This window comes from Myotis myotis, unplaced genomic scaffold (assembly GCF_014108235.1).
Source record: "Myotis myotis isolate mMyoMyo1 unplaced genomic scaffold, mMyoMyo1.p scaffold_m19_p_7, whole genome shotgun sequence".
Classification (NCBI taxonomy): domain Eukaryota; kingdom Metazoa; phylum Chordata; class Mammalia; order Chiroptera; family Vespertilionidae; genus Myotis; species Myotis myotis.
In genome coordinates, this window is record NW_023416379.1 from 35213975 (window position 1) to 35233960 (window position 19986).

Genomic DNA, 19986 nt, shown 5'->3' on the forward strand with positions numbered 1-19986 from the left:
ACAGCTCTTTTACTAAACTCTGCAGCCAATGTTGAACAATGTCATTTGTATGTAGAATTTTCATTTAGCTAAAATATTTTGGTTGTTTATATTCTGATTAGAGACCCAGTACACGAAATTCATGCACTTCGGGGAGCGGGGGGGGGGGGGGGTCCCTCAGCCCGGCCTGCACCCTCTCGCAGACCGGAAGCCCTTGGGGGATGTCCAACTGACAGTTTAGGCATGCTCCCAGCCGGACATCCTTAGCACTGCCATGGAGGCGGGAGAGGCTCCTGCCACCGCCACCGCCACTGCGCTGGCCAGCCATGAGCCTGGCTTCTGGCTGAGCGGTGCTCGCTCTGTGGGAGCGCATTGACCACCAGGGGGCAGCTCCTGCATTGAGGATCTTCCCCATGGTGGTCAGTGTGCATCATAGTGACCGGTCATTCCACCATTCGGTTGATTTGCACATTAGCCTTTTAGTATATAGGATTTATAGTTGAAGTAGATTTGATTATATGGCATCTTTTATAACCATGTTTACATGCCTTAATATAATATTGTTCAGAATCAATTGTCATAAAATTAATTAGAACTGTTCTTTACCTTGCACAGCATCTATCCAAGGCATAAATTAGCTATGTCTTAAGTTGCCCAATCAAAAAGATAACAGTTCCTAAAAGCTTTAAATTCTCTGAAAAAATACAGTGGATTTCATGTTATAATGCAAAAGGTCTGAATAAAAATATATATTCATGAACAATTTCTTACTTCAGTGTGCCATCATTATAATGTTACACTCCATTTTTTTGACTGATATAGCTCTCAAGGTAACATTAAAATTCAATATGTTCTCAGTAAAATATTTTTTACTTTGTGATCTGTGAACCCTTTAAGTCCTTTACTAAAAAAAATAAATTTCTGATCTCTCTCTCTCTCAGTCTCTCTCTCTCAGTCTCTCTCTCTCTCTCCCCTTCCCTCACTCCCTCCCTCCTTGTGTGTCTCTGTGTGTGTGAAACTCTATAAATAAAAATAGAATAATAAAAATGAAGCTAGTAATGAGTTAAATCTAAAATTTTGTATTAAGGAGTTGAAAACGAGGCAAGAAAACTAAGAATATGTATGAATTACATATAATAATATAGTGGGAATAATGGGGTATGGGTAGAAGGATATGGGAGTAAATCCATTAGATTACCCTAAAATAAGAAAATTAAGAAAAATAATAGTCTCAGCCTCTTGCAGATTAATTAAAGAGTGGGAATTGTGCCAGTGTTAGAGACAACAGTACTATAATCTTGTTTTGAAAGCAATGGCAATGGACCATTTGTCCTGTTGGTTTTACCTTGGGCTGGTGCCCAGAATGGACAATTAATAAAATATTCTAGTTATGGCACTGGCAACATCATCTTGCTGCTGTTAACAAAGTGTCACTAACAACTGTGTGCACAGATCTGATTCTAAGTTTAAATGAAGTGAAAACACAATCAATAAAGGAATGCAATTGTGAAGAAACAAATCAGCAGACAAGGGAAAGGAGCCTGATCTCTGCTCTCTCCGGGGTGTATAGGTTGAGTGAAAGCACAAGCCAACCTGGATAGTTTCATAATAAGGACCATGTTCACAATATGATATCTGGGTATGACTGGATCAGTAAGGTAGGTTATTGATAGGACTGCAAACAACTGGATACTTGGAGATTCATATACACTTGTCTTTATAAATACACAGGTAAAATAGTCTAGGTAAGTGTATGTTTCAGTTCTCAACAATAACAAAATATATGGTACATTCTGTCCTATCCCCGTTCTAATATTTCTAAATTAGAACTAGTATTTGATATTTTCTCTGTTTCTCTAAGTATTTCTGAAGAACAAATAACCACAAATAAATTAGAGTCTTTAAATAACAAATTCTTTAATATTTTACTTCTGTATTGTTTTATCCTAATTGATCTTTATTCTCCCCAAAATGTTATACTAATAGTAATATTATCATTATAAATAATGTACTTTATAATAAAATTCAGATAATTAAATGATTTACTGTATTATATTATTTGGTGCAACAAATTTTCTTTTTCTTTTCTTTCTTTAATAGAGAGTATTATAATTGTTTATTTCTGAAAATTCTTATACTCCACAATGTTAGCCACAATTGGGTCAGCTTAGTCTCTTTCAAAAATCAGGAACCTGTCCGGGACCAATAAATCACCGCCATTCTTTCAGCCACGCTCCATAAACACGAGGGCAGTGCTGACAGCCCAGCCACTGCCTTTCGGAGCTCTTTCAGTCACAAGAAATTAATAAACACACCGAATGGAGTCTAAACAACATGATTGTAAATTTCTGGTTCAGACCCTTTTGTTTCTATCGTACCAGATCTTGGAGTTTTACATAGCGCGACGGTTCTATACAGTAATTGAAAGTTTGATGACTATGGTGAATTTCTGTAAAAATCTAATTTCTCTTCTGTATTGTTTTACATTTGAAAATAAAGACGTAAAAGTGTTAACTGGCAAATAATACCCTTTTCTGTTTTTCTTTCTAATGGAAAATTGAGGTATACTCCCCAGTAATCTATGTAATTTTTATAATGTTGTAAACATTTTTATGTTGGCTTATTAAGCTTACCATTCATATGAATACCCATACTTCATATGCAAATGAGAATACAAAATGCTGGAGATTTTAGTGATATTACCCCAACAGATTAGACTACTCTTCTGGAGATTTGGTTATGTCAAAAGCCCAGCCAGTGTGGCTTGGTGGTTAAGCGTTGACCTGTGAACCAGGAGGTCACAGTTCCATTCCCAGTCAGGTCACATGCCCGGTCAGGGCTAGCCAGGTTGCTAGCTGGATCCCAGTGGAGGGTGTGCAAGAGGGAACCAATCAATGATTCTCTATCATAACTGATGTTTCTATCTCTCTTTCCCTTTCCTTTACTCTCTGAAATAAATAAAAAAACACTTTTTTTAAAAAAAGGCCAGGAGCACCAACATATACCCATATATAGAAAATAGTAGATAGGCAACAACTAAATTAGCCACTGAACTGTGGCCCCGTTGTTTAATGATTTTGATGAGCTGTGTATCCATTCAGGTATCTTAGATAGTAGAGATAATATAGTCTTCCCAAGTAGTGTGCTCTACTTATATACCAACGTGGCATCCTTTCAAAGTAACTCAATTTTAAAAATAAGATTTACTAAAAAACCCATAGTTCATAACAAGGGCTTAAAGATAAGCTGCAAAGTTTTAAAACTAGCCTCTCTCCCTACCTTAATGTAATCATTTTAATATAAATTTTATTAAAAAGCCTAATGAGACTGCAGAAAAGTAACACTCTTGAAAATCCTATATAATAAAAGGCTAATATGTAAATCAACCAAACGGCAGAATGACCGGTCACTATGATGCGCACTTACCACCAGAGGGCAGACGCTCAATGCAGGAGCTTCCCCCGGGTGGTCAGTGCGCTCCCACAGGGGGAGCACTGCTCAGCCAGAAGCCGGGCTCAAGGTTAGCGAGTGCAGCGGCCATGGCAGGAGCCTCTCCTGCCTCCGCGGCAGTGCTAAGGATGTCCAACCGACAGCTTAGACCCGCTCCTCGACATCCCGTGAGGGCTCCTGGACTGCGAGAGGATGCAGGCCGGGCTGAGGGACCCCCTGAGTGCATGAATTTCTTGCCCTGGGCCTCTAGTATACAATAATATCAAATCTTCAGAAAAATTAAGAGGGTTTTTTTCCTCAACTACATTATTTTGCATGATCACTTCATGCACTGTTTATTTTAACCATATGTTCTTAATTGTTTGAAATAATGAAAACACCTTCTGATGATGTAAAGAGGTAAATTCCTATGTCCCATTTAACTAATAGCAGTACTTTTAGCAATTGTGTGACCAAAGGACATTTTTTTCCCTATATACAAAAGCTATGTTTTTATTCACAAATTATTGTTACCTTCCAAGATACTAAATTCAAGTATTTAGTTTATCCTCTTGAAATATTCCCACTGAAATTAGGTGGAGTTCTGATTGATTTAACTCTGAACAGTGTGGCTCACTGTAACGCAGGCAGTTGAAAATTTATATGAAATACTGTAATTGAAATTGGAATGGGTCACACCCATGATGCTCACTAGAAAACAATATAATTAAAACCACACTGATATATCATCTGACCTAGACCTAAATGGAGTCAGCCTTGGACTATTCAGCAGGGCCTGTTTATCTTTGTCTTTTAATATTTTTGCTCATCCTTCTTTAGTACTGGGAAGAAAAGCAAATGGCTTATTTTTTTTGGAAACCATCCAAACATCTGTATGTTGGTTTCTTATCTCCTAACCATCCAACTAGAGTATAGGCCACTTCCTTACACATGTGGAACTCTGTACACAGACCATACAAAGTGGGGCAAAAACTCATTTAATTTAGGGAATTTGTTTATATGTCTTCAGAACAAATGTCATTTCCAAATTTTGTATATTTGAGTTTAAACTTTTATTATTTCCTCGTGATTTCTAATTTTAATGATTGTTTATTTTTAAATTAAAATATTTATTTTATACCTGATAATAATAAAGATTTTTCAACTGTTTTTATTTTTTAAATATATTTTATTGAGTAAGGGAAAGGGAGAGAGAGATAGAAACATCAATGATGAGAGAGAATCATTGATCAGCTGCCTCCTGCACGCCCTCTATTGGGATAGAGCCCGCAAACAACCTGGGCATGTGCCCTGACCGAGAATTGAACCGTGACCTCCTGGTTACTACTAGTAGGTGGATGCTCAACCACTGAGCCATGCTGGTTGGGCTCCTGTACCCTCCTAATAACCATGTTATTAGTTCTTTGGTAAATAAACCTTTTCAAATTATTCCAATGTAAGTATACCATTGATTTTCTGTAAGAACCTTAAATGACATGACAGCTAATCTAAAACATCTTGTCTCAGTTGTCTCTTGCATATATTATGGTTAATAATAACAATAAAATTCTGAGTAATTACTAATAATAAAGCACTATGAATATGTTACACAATATTAGATATTATATTATTTGCTATTTTAACAACTCTGTGAAGTAGGAGTGCTGTCTCCATATTGTAGATGAGAAAACCAAGACTCAGACATGTTATGCAGTCAGTAAGTTGCAGAGCCAGCCTGGCTCCAGTATCTGTACTTTGAAATACAGATATAGTACTGGCTCCAACAAGAGGAACCAAGATGAGTAAGCCTTCTCTCTGCCTTTAGGGAGAGTAGCATCTATTTGATAAAATAGTAATTAATTAGCTAATTAATTAATTTGTAAATTTGCATATGTAGACCCACACATACCTATAAAAGACTTATGATTAAGGCAATGAATGATCCGTATCTTGGGCAGACAGATGCTAGAGAAGTTTCAAAAAGTGTGTTTGTGTGTGTGTGTGTGTGTTCTTCAAACAAAAAATGTATTAGTTGGTATGGAAGAAATCTACTTAAAAACTTTCCAGCGGTCCATCAAAACAGGTTATAACATTGAGAAGTTGCTTGATGAAAAGCAGCATTTATTTGAGCAGGTGCCTATAGTGGGAAGTTTAAGCCATTCTCTGCACACAGTGGAAAATGGCTCAGCAAATTTAAAGCATGAAAATCAAATTTATGATTACATTCTATTTCCATTTCATCTTACTCTACCGTGCATACTTATTATTTTATGTTGTTTATCCAGCCTATTACCTATTCCCTCTAGTTCTGAGGTCAATGGAATGGCATTTCCCCATTAGAGCATTACAACCTCACACCCTATAATTGGCTAGTGGCATTAGAGATTGTGGTTATGGGAACAGAAAATTCTTCCTTCAATAGAAATGCAGAATTGTCATGATGCTATTTACTTTTATCCATTCAAGCATTATTTGGGCTTATAAGGTTGTTATTTTTTAAGTTTCTTTAACATTTTAGAAATGTGAGGTGTTCGCTGTAAATTGGGCTGGCTAAAGACCGTTAGACAGAGATGTTTACAACCTGGAGGAGTGCCAGACACTGGCAATCCAGACACTTTTGTTTTAAAAGAATCTTTAAACATAATTTATAGTTCACAGAGCAGTTGTTTTCACATAGGAGAGGCTACTGCCAAAGTCATTTCAAAGGTAACACACATTTTTTTACAGAAAATTAGAGGAGAAATGTTCTTTGTGTTCTGAATTTTCATTTTATTTTAAAATGCAAAAATATGCTTCTGTATGATAACTCATTTATGATTTGGCACTTCTGTCATCAATAATTTGTAAAAATTAAGAATAGCAGTTGGCTTATTTAGTTCAGGGAAAATTTTGAATCTTTTCTAAAGACAACAGAACTGAAAACAAAGTTGGGAATCTTTCCATCCCCAAAGTACATCTCTTAGGAGCAGAAATCTAGGCATGTTAGCTTGTCCTTGATAATAACTCTCAACCACTGGCTGGAGACTAGATTTAAGTTCTACCTCATTTTTTATTAACATGCTGGGTTCCTTTGGGTAAGTTTACTCACATGGACCCCAATTTATTTATATAATGAGGAAGATCTTTTAGATCAATGATAAAAATACTTTCTAGGGCCAGGCTGTGTCCTCCTTGTTCCTCCACCCAGGTGGCCAAATAGGCTTGATTGTCACACCTTTCCTTGCTGAACCCAGAGTGTTCTCAGAATCCTTCTCAACTTGATGTGCAAAAAAACCCACCAAAGTATCAGTTGATTGGAGCTGGTGTGTGAGGTGAAACTAACTCACCATTCAGGGCCTGGCATATTAATTTCTGAATCCCAAATGTGCTGCACATACTGTGTCACATGTATGGCAGAAAAATAAACAAAAAGAGAAAAAATGAAAGTTCTCAAATTAAAGTTCTTTATGGGTAACGAACTGCTTTGAGTTAATCCTATTCTAAACCAACTGCTTTCTCAATTTTTACTATGAAGCAAAACCACAAGGGAGGATTTTTAGAAATAGCAATGCCCAGGCCTCATCCCCGGAGATTCTGATTCAGTTGTTCTGGGGTGGAACCCAAGTGTCACTTTATTTTTTAAAATAATCTAATGTGTAGACAAGGCTCGATGACCATTGAACTGGAGACAGCAAAACAGTAGCACTGAACACCACTCCTTCCAGATACGCCTAAAAAGAGGAAGAGAGGAGTGACAGAGGGGCCAGTGCAATGTGCTATAGTATGTCTTCGTGAGGTAGGCATAGTTTGTTGGCCTTTAATGATTAAGCAGAATCTAAATAAGTGTTGAGGAAAGGAAAGAGAAAATTAAAAATTTCAGGATGAGAAATCAGAATAGATAAAAAGCACAGAAATGAAAAGCATTGTCGAAAGTAGAGGAGATACAGAGACTGCTCCACATTGGGGCTGTGAGAAACTAGAGTGGTTCAGTGTATGGAGCTATTGCAATTGGCCAGCTTTTATCTCTTTAGTGTCCCTTAAACAGTTCTATACACATGCAATTAGAAGCATTACAAAAGCCTTCAATTTAGTGACTGAATAAAGAACTTTACTATTTTTAAACAGAAAATAATTCAAGCATTGGCGCTGAGGCCCTTCATCTAGTAGGAAATGCTGGTAGCCAGAATCTGTCCTTTCTAGTTTCAACCCCGAAAGAAGTGTCAATTTTTCTGAAAATGTTTTCCTATAAAAACAGTGTTAGGCTTTCACTACCCTTGGAAAATAATGTAACTTAGCATCAATGTTGGAGGAAATCTACACTGTAATGGTTACTTTTTCTCTTTATAACAATATTGAGCTCATTGGAGCAGAAAATGAAAGAGTTTACACATCATCATGTCATTATAAAGTACCTCACATACAGCTTTATAGTGTATGGGTATTCAGTAGAGTCTGAAATTAACAAAACAACACCAGTTTATGGTCCCTCTTCTTTGTTTCCCAATGATTGCCCTTTTTTTCTGCATTTGAGTTTTTGTAGCAGTGTTTCTCCTCATTAAGGCCTTTTTGGGGTTTTTTTCCCTATATTTTCACAGCACAACACATTCACCCAGCAAGCTTCTCAATTCAGAATTCATTTCTGAAGTTATATGGAAGATAATGGGAGCTCATAAATAACTCGAAACTCGAAAATTCACTTAGCATGAGGTAAAAGTTAATAGATATAACTAGGCCTTGAAAAGGAGCTTTCCATGCAATTTCTTTGCTATTTAACTTTGAGTTTTGTAGGGAGCTAAAAATAACCCATGCACACCTGTGTTATTGGTGACACTTCATACTAGACTTTAGTCTGTACTGTGTTTCCACTTCAGTGTTGATAGCCAGGCAATGCTTACATTTAACTGGTAGATGCAAGTATCAGAGTGTGTAAGTATGCAAGTAAAACCAAGTAATAGCTTGGCTCTGTGTGTGTGTGAGTGTGTGTTTGTCATATCTCATTTCTGTTGACCTATATCAAAGTTTATTAATAAATAAACTAACAATGCTACTAACCAGTTGAATAGACACTGATAGTTATGTTTCACTACAACTATAATTTATCTGTATCAGGCTAATTCCTGATGTGTTCTGGTATCCAGCCTTAGGGAAGGTGTCTATGTGTAAAGTTCAAAGTTAAATCCTCAATCCATGTCAAATATGATCATTAGTTTTCCTTTCCAGAATTGATTAAGGACCAGATACGTGATCCAGGTCTAATCTGTGTGATGTGTAAGTCTGTTGTGAGAAGGTACAGAGAGAGGCTTCTGAAAAATACTTCTACAAATAAAAAAAAATGCATATGAAGGAATATCTTCTCTTTTTCTGGGCATTGTCTTACCTTCCTGCCATGCCTGGGAATATGGCAGCCTGCTAGCAAGCATGAGGGGAATTGGTTAGAAGACTAGAAGACACACGGAAGATGACAAAGTTATTCTTTACTGTTTATTTTTAAATTTATTGAGGTGTAATTTAAACACAGCAAAAATGCGGGTGCAAAAACCTATGAATTTAGTCAAGATATAGATTAATTCTCTTACTCCTCTTTGTAATCAATCACCTTCCTCCACCCATGGCCCTCGGTAACCACTGATTTCTTTTATGTCGTCATTTTGCCATTTCTGTTTCCAGAATATCATATAAATAGAATTATACAGTTTACAGTCTTTGACTTTGAATTTTTTTCACTTAGCATAATGGATTTGAGGTCCATGTATGTTGTTACATAAGACACTAGCTTTTACTTCTTATTGCTGATTAATATTCCATTTTATGCACAGGGACTTTGGTTCTTGATGGTATTCATCCACAGAATTAACAGATTGAAAGCCATCTTCATCTAGGACATAGTGATAAGTGAGATAATAGTTCCCTTTTAAGCTATTTTGGTATTTATTATCCAACTCATAGGAGCTGATATACCAGATTGATTCTTCCTACTGTTAATGGCATCAAGTATCAAATTCAAATATAAGATGATGTATTTATTCTTTCTGGACATTTCACCTAAAGTGAATTCATTTAAAGCAAGTTTGCCTAAAATTACTATCTATAGCTCACTTAAATTCTGCCTTATTAGATTTGGGCACATCACAGTCGCTGTCAACATATAATTTTGCCTTAACTTTTTTTATTTAATATGTGTGCTATTCTGTTGTGTTTATGCTGTTACAAGTTGAAGGAGCCTACTTTCTATCAACTAATCCAATATAATTATATAATACAGGTTATATATATAAAAATCTAGTCATATTGTCTATTATTTTTTTCTCCTTTAGGCAATTTACCCTTCCAAACAGGGATAAGCTTGTTATTTTAATTGTTTCTAGCTTTTCTTTATATATTTTTTCTACTTGAAATGTTTGTCCTTAATAATATAGAGAACCAGCCTGGCTGGCATGGCTAAATGGTTGAGCATCGACCTATGAACCAGGAGGTCATGGTTTGATTCCCATTCAGGGTACATGCGGGTTGCGGGGCCAATCCCCAAAGTAAGGCGTGCAGGAGGCAGCTAATCAATGGCTCTCATCATTGATGTTTCTATCTCTCTCTCCCTCTTCCTTCCTCTCTGAAATCAATAAAAATATAAATTAAAAATAATGTAAAGAACCAATCTAAATGAATTATTCTCCATACTGATGTTCAATTATTTCAGCAAAATTTATTAATGATGGCACCTTTCTAGAAAACAGCTATATTAATCCAAAACATAATAGGCAACATTTATTCACCATCAATTAAGGTGTTTATTCTTTGCTAAATATTTCACTTATATCCTCTCATTTATTTTTCAAAATTATTATCTCAACTTCATGGATGAGAGAACTAAGCTTAAATCTTGTATCACCCAGAGTAACATGTCCTAACTTAATTTTTCTACACCCAAATTTGTATAATGCCATAAAAAATGATGTGTTTCCTTTTTGCAATGTGTTTCTTCTGGCTGTAAGGGGAGGGTTTCATTTTGTTTCATTAATTCTTCAGTACTTTAAAAATAAACACGCCAATCCTCTACACTAAAGCCCAATGGCTGAGTTCAGTATAAATGCTATAAATGTATCCATATGGTTGATTTCTGTATCTGTTTTATATTTTGAAAATTGCTCTGCTAACAGAAGTAGTAGTAAAAGCATAACCAACTTATTGTCAATTAATATGGGGGGCCCCTTTGAACCTAACATTCTTCAGTAAGCCTGTATTCCTTATCAGTCACCTGAAATATAGTTATGTATTTCAATAGATACAATAGTTGTATACTTGTGCCCTGTCATTTGTTTGTCCTCTATCAAAAGGGTTAATCGAGGCATCAAATAATATACTAAAAGCACATTGAAAAGACTGAAAGAGACTTCTGTGGTACTTTATAAAATTTACTTTACATCATGATTAAAGTACCATGAGGTGGTTTTCTAAATCACCCATGAGTGTTTGAACAATGGCATCAATGCCCTTTCCTAGCAAGTCATAAAGCAGGTTGCCCTGGAGGGTTCCTGGTATCCCTGCCCAATGGCTATTTTCCCCCAATTTGCTTTTATAGTCAGTGAGTGTATTTAGTCATGTCTCCATTAATCATCTCCAGGGGACCAGCCAACAAAGGTTATGATGTTCTGTCTTAGGATGTCAGGCCTGGTGTTTGCTTGAATACAACAATCTCTTAGACAATTAGCCATGGCAATTTCAAAGCTGGTGCGTGGAGGTCTTCCTTCAATTTAGGAAAGAACCCTGGGAAACTACAAGAAAGGCCACCAAGTAGGGGAATGTCTGTATTGGAGTTATGCTGAGTAAATGTGTGTAATGAATATGCAAGAAGGACTCATACTTCAAGAAACAATTGCTTCTGCCTCTAGCATCCATGTCTTTACATCTTTACTGTAAAGTAATAACATTAGACTCTGCTGCAGCTTTTTGGGCCAGAGCTGCAATAAACAAAGGGAATCCATCATTAGTAGTGGCTATCAGCCTGTAGTTTTCAAATAGATGGTTGATTTCCCCAATCAACTGAAACAGGAATGGCACTAAGGGAAGAAATATGCATAGTGTATAGAACACTATTAGGAGACAACTGGCAAATGCATACTTTGGGAATCTCACTCTATTTCAAATCCATGTAATCTTGGCCAAACCCTTAGTTTCTCTGCGCCAAAGCTTCCTTACCTTATATAACAAAAATAATACCCAGCTCATAGGTTTGTTAAGAAGACTAAATCAAATATTTCATGTAAAGTGCAAAGAACAGTGTCTGGCATATTATAGGCTCTCAACGGTAGCTACCATCATCTTTATTGTAGTATATACAAATTATAGTTCTATTATAGGATATTACTAGAAGCTTTTTATACCATTTAGATGCCAGCATTCATCATCAAATCATTTGAATTTCACAAACCAAAACACCTGTATGTCAAAACCCAAGTTAGTATCTTTGTGAACTAACAAGAATTTGCCAAGAAAAAGACTGGATCATAAAATATGTTCAATACTTAAATGAAAGATACACAAATGCTATAACTCTACTCTGTATGTTATTAAGCATGGTTATACAGTTTCTACATTTTTGTTTTAGTTGTTTAAAAACAATATTTGTTCTTATCTAGAATATGCTATTTAAGAAACAAAAGAAACGGAAAATGAAACCAGAGCTGAGACTGATCCATTATAAGCATGACACCTTTTATTTGAAATTAAAGAAAGATTCTCTCTGACAGGATTTTCTACGTCTTTCTGTTTCTATTATTTCTTATATCTCTTTGCCCTTGAACTAAGAAAGCATTACCATCCATTCATATATAATATCAACCAGACGATAGGTAGTATGTGTAGAGTGCACATGAATACACAACACTGCTGGAAGACATTCACGTGCATTGTATCATGAGGCCTTCATAAGTCTATTATGACTTATTATCCCCACCTTATTGATGGGAAAACCGAGGCACAGAGAATGTGAGGGACTTGTTCCAGATCATGTAGCTAGTAAGCAAAAGGGCTAGGACTGAAACCCTACAGGGTATGCCCCTTACCACTGTGTCTCATTGCCTCCAAAACTGGCCAATCAGAGTATGGCCACAGTGCTATGCCCCACAAAATATAATCATCCATGTGGCTTGGCTGATCATCCAACAATAACCTTACTGGTTAATTTATACAGAATTTAACTTTTCTCTATTCTAACCTCTTTCTAAATATGTTATTTTCCTATCATTGAAAAGTGACAACTGTCATAAACACAAAGCATGAGAGTTACTTGTGTCTGATTTTCTTCTTGCCCACAGGTTTAGTGGTGACACTATCATGATCAGATTCTCAGTCAAAAGAAAGATTGGGCCCCTAATATATGAGTTTGAACTGTAAAGTAATTGAATCAACGTTTTAACACACCTTAAATTGAGTTCTATTCCATTGAGTTTTGTCACAGCTTGATGGGATGTACTTATCATTAAGATGCCTCCACTATTCTTAGGGAATTTCCTTTAAAACTGAATCACATTTCTTTGTTTTTCTTTTTAATTATCCCTGTTAGTTAATAGTTAAGCATTGAAGGAAGGGGGTTAATTTGGGGAAGAAGCCAAAATTTATTTAAACAAAAATATGGAAGAAGACTATTTTAGTATTTTAGTGGAAAGGAAAACAGAAGGAAGGGAGGGAAGGAGGGAGGAAGAAAGAAAGAACGAGAAAGGAAATGAGAGAGAAACGGAGACTCTCTATGTGGTTATAGAATATTCTGAGTGCTATTGAGTTGTAAGCATTAGAATACATGTGTAACCTCCAAAGATGACAGCTATAAAGGCAGCATTTATTTTGTTTTTTACTTATAGGCACTGTGTCAAAATCCTAAACTTCTGGATCTCCATGGAGGATAACAGGATGGTGAAGAAAAGGAGTTTGCTGGAATTTGGAATTCCATTCAAACCTAAGCTTGTGTCCCTCTTAGTTGATTTCCTAAGCAGCCAAATTCCCCATTTCTGCATACTGTTCCTCCTGGGACCCACTGCTCTGGGATTTGGGGCTGAAATCCAATTACAACTGTGGAGAGAGAATAGTTTTTAATAATAATGGAATCTTACTGTTATTATTCAAAGTTTACATCATCCTGGAACCAAAACGTTTTGTTGGTTACATAAGTCCTTCCATAAACCTGCATTATCTATCACGCTATTCCTAGATTCAAATAGCAAAAAGTACCCACTTTTCTTTCAAGTTTATTTCTCACCTGCCTCAGCTGAGTCACCTCCTGAGCTCTATTCTTCACCATCCTCCTCTTTAGTCTCAGGAAAGAACTCATCAGATTGTGTTGTTCATGACAGAGTCCACATTACTAATTCTTCCTGAGCATTTCCAAACTGTGGCTTGTCTGCAAAGCCAGAAATGCATAATAATGTGATTTCTGTAGTTTCCTACATGATCCAATTTCAGGCATTTGGAGTATTCACATTTTATGTCATTAAGAGGTCTTGTTAAACTTCTTTGTAATTAAAATAGCCCCTAAAATTATTTGTATGGTCAGTAATAGATAAATTATGTGGTCAATTAATGGTATTATAAACATGTGCTTATGTAACCTCCAGACCCAGAAATCTATCATAAATAAATAAAGCAGAATTTAAATCCTGTGAGAACAAATTACATGGCTCCAGTTTCCCTTAGGAAACAGCTGTACCGAATCAGGTGGATTGATGAAGGCCAACTACACTTGGCCCTAAGAGTTGGCCTTAATTAGCATCCATGACTCTCACTAAAATTTCCAAGGATCAACTTTCCATGGACATAATGGTCCCTGCCTTTTTGTTATCTCATATCATGCTCATTGGCATCCACAAAGCACTTTAATATGTTCAGGATCTGTGTGTACAACCTTGATAGCATCTTATTCCTAAGGCTTTGTAGGTTTGTATAATATGTTCTCAGATATACTGAACAGATTTCCATGAAACTTTTGGATTATTAAATGAGAATTTTCCTTGCTAGCTAGAGGTAATTTGAGTAAAATCCAACAGTAGAAAATTCTTATGTGTATTTTCACAGGCATTTATAGCAGATGCCAATTGCTAAAGGCAAAGTAATTTTATTTAGCAGAAATAGCCATTAGGGTCAGGTTTTTCAGAGCATCACATTACCTGAAATTTTATATGCATCTAAGCTCTGTGAAGTTTACATGGAAAGAACATCTCTGTAGACAGCTTCAGGAGATGCACAGGGAATCCATGAACCACACTAGTTGTGTTCTTTCCACTAATTGCCCAACCCGGAAATTGCCACAGGGTGCTCAAGAGATTGGCGAGATCATTTGACAATCTGTAGATGGAAGTCAAAGCAAATTTTATAGAAACCAGTAGAAGTTATTCAGATTATTAAAATATATTAGGAATAACATTGACTTTGCCAGATAACTCAGAATTTAGTCATTATTAATTGTTCTAAGGAAGTTAAAGATTTTCTGGTTTGAAAGGAAGTGGCAATGACTCAAACTGTGCCAAATGGGTCAACATTTAATAGTCATATCTCATTTACTTATGCATTTGGAGCCACTTTTGATACCTATTTAACCTGAGTAAATGCCTCAGTGGTTGAGCGTGGACCTATGAACCAGGAGGTCATGCTTTGATTCCTGGTCAAGGTACATGCCCTGGTTGTGGGCTCGATTACCAGGAATGGGCATGCAGGAGGCAGCTGATCAATGATTCTCATCATGGAATTTTCTATCTCTCTCTCCCTCTCCCTTCCTCTCTAAAATCAATTTAAGAAATTACAAAAAAGAATAAGATTGGCCATAGAATATTCCTTATTCCGACTAGATCTGAACATAGCTGTTAATTTTGATAAAATTATATTGCAAAAACCATAGAAAAACTTGAAAATATATTTAAATGAAAAATAAGGCATCAAAGCATAACTGCTCTTAATATATTGGTATATACTCAAGCATCTGGTATGCACATAAGAATGCATATATAAGTATAATATGCATTACAATATATAAATTATACAACTATAAAAATAATAGGTAACTAAATATATAATATAAAATATGACATAATGAAGCTTTTATTTTTCTTAAATACTGGGGATGGAGCCTGCAACCCAGGCATGTACCCTGACCAGGAATCGAACCAGTGACCTCAATGCTCAATCCACTGAGCCACACTGGCTGAGCAATAAAGCTTTTAAATAAAAACTATATTCTACAACAATACAACTCACTATTTTTCATTCTAGCTTCTGATCTGTATTCATATTTTTACTTAATTGTAATAATAAAATTCATACCTCAATAACTACTTTAATAAAAATAATTATAACCACATTTCTATTGCTTAAGGCACAATTTTTTAATACACATAAATCTCAAAGTCATCCAAGAAGTGAAAAGCCATGGCATTTACATCAGAGGTGTTTTAGCCTTTTTGGGTGACAACTCAGTAGACTTATTTAAAAAAAGCAATAACGTAAAAAATTCCAAACATCTTACTTCCATATGGGAAGCAGCTGTTCTTTCTCTGGTGGTGAAGGGAGTTTTGCGTGCTCTCTGCTCTATCTGGCCTGCGGGGGCCCTGGTCAGTAAGATCTCACTCCCGCTCAGATGCATCTTTGAGTCGGTGATGATACAGATAACATTTATTGTAATTTATTCTGTGGTACGTACTGTGCTATGCATTTTATAGTCATTATCTTATTTCATTCTCCAACTGCCATTTTAAAGATGAAGGGTCTCAGACATAGAAAGGTCACGTATCTTACCCAGGGTCACATAAGTAATGAGTGGCAGAGCCAGGATTTTTATCTGCTGTTGCCAGAGCCCTTGATCACCAGTATGAGGTTATCCTGATAGCTACATTCCACTATTGATTAGGAGATTCATGATTGGGTGTCTTTTGCTGAAACCCTCCATATCCTATCAATTGTCATCACTTCTTGGGGTAAATACTTCTGGCTTTCAGAAGATAGGCTCGCCTTGGAAAATCTATCATCCAACTCGCTGGGAAGTTCCAGACACACCATTTCTTTTCTAACATATCCTCCTCATTTCTTGTCTCAGAACCTTGGATGAATTTCCTATCCAGAATCAATCATTTCCTATTTCTACTTTATTTCTTTCCTCCAGAGCTGTAAGCTTTATGCCTAACCCCCAAATCAACCTGCATCTAGTTCTGTTATCTTCAGATTTTTATCCATTTGAGACATTTGGAAGATTCCCTGGAATTACTATAGCAATTCAACTCAAAAGTCTTCTGTATAGTGTTCCAGTTGCTCAGGTCAAAATTTTTGGAATCAAACCTGAATCTTCTTTTCCTCTCGTACCCTACATCCAAAACATCAGCAGACCCTATAGATTTTACTTTCAATGTATTTTCAGGGCACAGTATTTTAGGGTGCAACCACTTCTTACTTTTCTTCATTGCCATGACCCCGAGCCAAGTCCCTAGCATGCCTTTCCTCCTCCCTTGCCTCCCCATTCTCTGATCCACAAGAGGTCAGCGAACCCTATAGATTTTAGTTCTGTCAAATTGGGTCACCCTTCTGCTCAAAGCTTACTAATGGCTTCCCATTTCAGAGCAGAAGCCAGACACCCACAAGGCCCTTCAGGCTCTGTTCCCCACTTCCTCAGCACCCTATCAATCTCCCTCCGTTCTGTGTGTCTATCCAAACTGGCCACCTAGACTTTCTCAAATAAACCAATCACCTTTATACCTCATGGGCTTTGCAGTTGTTTTGCTCTGTGCCTGGGACATTTTTCTGACCAATAGGAGACATGACAATTCTTCATCTTATTGCACATCTGTGCTTATAAGCCATTTTTCAAAGAGGTCATTCCTGCTCACTCTATATAAAATAGCAACTCTCAACCTCAGTGTTTTTTATTCTGGCTTTCTTTGTTTTCTCTCCAGCCATGTTGCCCAAACCTGACCTAAAATTATTTATTTCTTTAATTGCATATTGGCCTTGCTACCAGAATACAATCTCAATAAGGACAGACTCTGCTGTGTTTACTGCTATATTGTCAGCTTAAAATAGGGTCTACCCCATAGCAAATATATGTTGAATGCATGAATGGAATTCACTTCACTTTTGGGGGTATCATTGGTTTATTATGACATTCGTTACTTTGGAAGTAGGGTGCTTAATAATGCAAGTCATTTTAAAAGTAGTACATAAATATTTTTGAGGTTTCTTCCATGTTCTACCCATAACTCTCCGTAAGAAAACTGTGATAGCTTTTAAAGCTATTATGACAAGGACAAAATTCATTTTCCCCAAAGGGGGTCAAAATCTACTTGTTGTTTTATGGAACATTGCTACTTTCTCCTGAGACACATTTAATAAAAGCCACCAGGCAGAACAGAAAATATCAACTAAAATAATTATGGATATCATCACAAATTGAAAATTGATTAGAATTAAATATTCGCCAGCCAAGTTGGCCTCTAATGATTATCATTTAGAAGATGAAACTAAGATCAAATGTGTTTTTTTTAAGTACCCATATAAAAGATGACTTAAACCAAATACCAGCTAATATAAAAAGAAAGGAGGAGACATGGACTAATTGAAGGAAAACGATTTTTTTTTTTCGTGGTTTATTGTGACCAGGGCTGAACTGATCTATTTACAGTTTCCAGGGAAAGAAAATATTTTTTCTGACTTCAGCTGAAGAGAGATCCTGACAGAGCTTTCCTGCTCCTCATCTCCCGTGTCATCCGTGTTTGCCAGGAGAGGAATCTGGTGGTTTTCCAGCTAAGTGGTTACAGCTGTTTCCACAGCATCAGTCAGATGGAGTTTCTGCTCATGTTGACTTTGGCTGAAGTCTTCCTCTGGAGCCCAGCAGCATAAGAGCATTGGCTCTGAGGCCTGGAGCTCTGCACAAACATTCCAGTTTCTGAGTTCTTAACATTCACATTTGATGGATTCTTCTCTTAATTTCTCCTGGAGGGAAGTCAAAGACATTGGAGAGTCCCCTTTGCCCTGTGACAACCATGGTACCTCAGCCCCTGAACCCTTTTCCTTCTCTCTATATAGCTGAAAACCTGAAAAAATAATAACATGTACAAACGATGCCAATCAATGAAAATATGCATTCTTTTAGATATGTTTCAACACATTTTGACAGTTTTCTGAAATACCAGACTCCTTTGAAGACTTTAAAAATAAAAGGAGAAAAAGAGGCTGTAAAGTAAACCTTGAAATATTTGTGTCAAAAGGAACTATGAGAAAAATTGAAATGTAGTTATAGAGTTAATTAAGGGGGTCAGCACTTATTAATGCTATTTTGAAAGCCTTTCAAAAATAGAAAAATCTAATGCTTGCTTTGGTTAAAATAGTTTTATGTGGATCCTCACATTAATTCTAAGAGGCAAAATTAAGAATTGATTGTTCAGAACCTGAAGGATTGAACAAAAAATGTTATAATAAAATGGCAATAGGAAGTGGTCCATTTTCGTTAACTTCCCAGCATCAAATGAGTCCACACTCATAATGGACAAAACCTGCCTGCATTTGAATAGCAGTAGAGGAATACGGCTTTGGTTTCTACCAAGGGATTCCAATTGTGAATAAAAGAGAACATTCTGACAAAGGTTATGAAAATGATAATTTGGATGACAAAAGAGACCTTTAAATCTTTTGGCTGGCAAGTTCTGAAAGCCTGCTTTTAAGCTTATTTTAATCTGCCAGTATAGTCAAAGTAGGCATTAAAGTGGCATTAAATGACATTTCAAAGTTCCATAAGTTCACTATGATGGTATTTACTAGTATGTAATGCTACACTAAGACAGAAAATGGTAAATGCATGGTCTATTTATTTTACACACACACACACACACTCAGGCAAATTTTACGTATCACTACAGTATTGTATATGTTCTTAAACTCTATGAGAGCATAGCCCTTGCTTTTTATACTGATTCATTAGACAAAGTGCATAACAATGACCATGTTTACTGTGTTATTTGCAACATTGTTGTAAGAGTAGACAAATGAAATACACACTGTTCCTGTAGTTGAGGGCAATGTAAATGCATGGAGGATCAAAAACTTTCCCTTTGATGATACAGTGTGAAGTGTCAGAGACTCTGGAGATAGGTTGACTGGGTTTAAGTCCTATCTCAGTCCCTTGCTAGCTATTTGATCCAAGGCTAATTATTTATGTTCTATGCCTCAGTTCTTTTCATTTGTAAAGTGAGAATAACAAAGGCATTGAATCCATATACTTTTTAAATGATATTTTTTCTTTATTGATTAAGGTATCACAATAAGTGTCATTATTCCCCCATTGCCCCTCCACCCCCCACTCATGCTCTCACCCCCCTGGTGTCTGTGTCCATTGGTTAGGCTTATATGCACGCATACAAGTCCTTTGGTTGATCTCTTCTCCTTACCCCCACCCTCCCCTACCTTCCCTCTGAGGTTTGACAGTCTGATCAATGCTTCTCTGTCTCTGGATCTGTTTTTATTCATCAGTTTATTTTCTCCATTATATTCCACAAATGAGTGAGATCATGTGATATTTATCTTTCTCTGACTGGCTTATTTCACTTAACATAATGCTCTCCAGTTCCATCCATGCTGTTG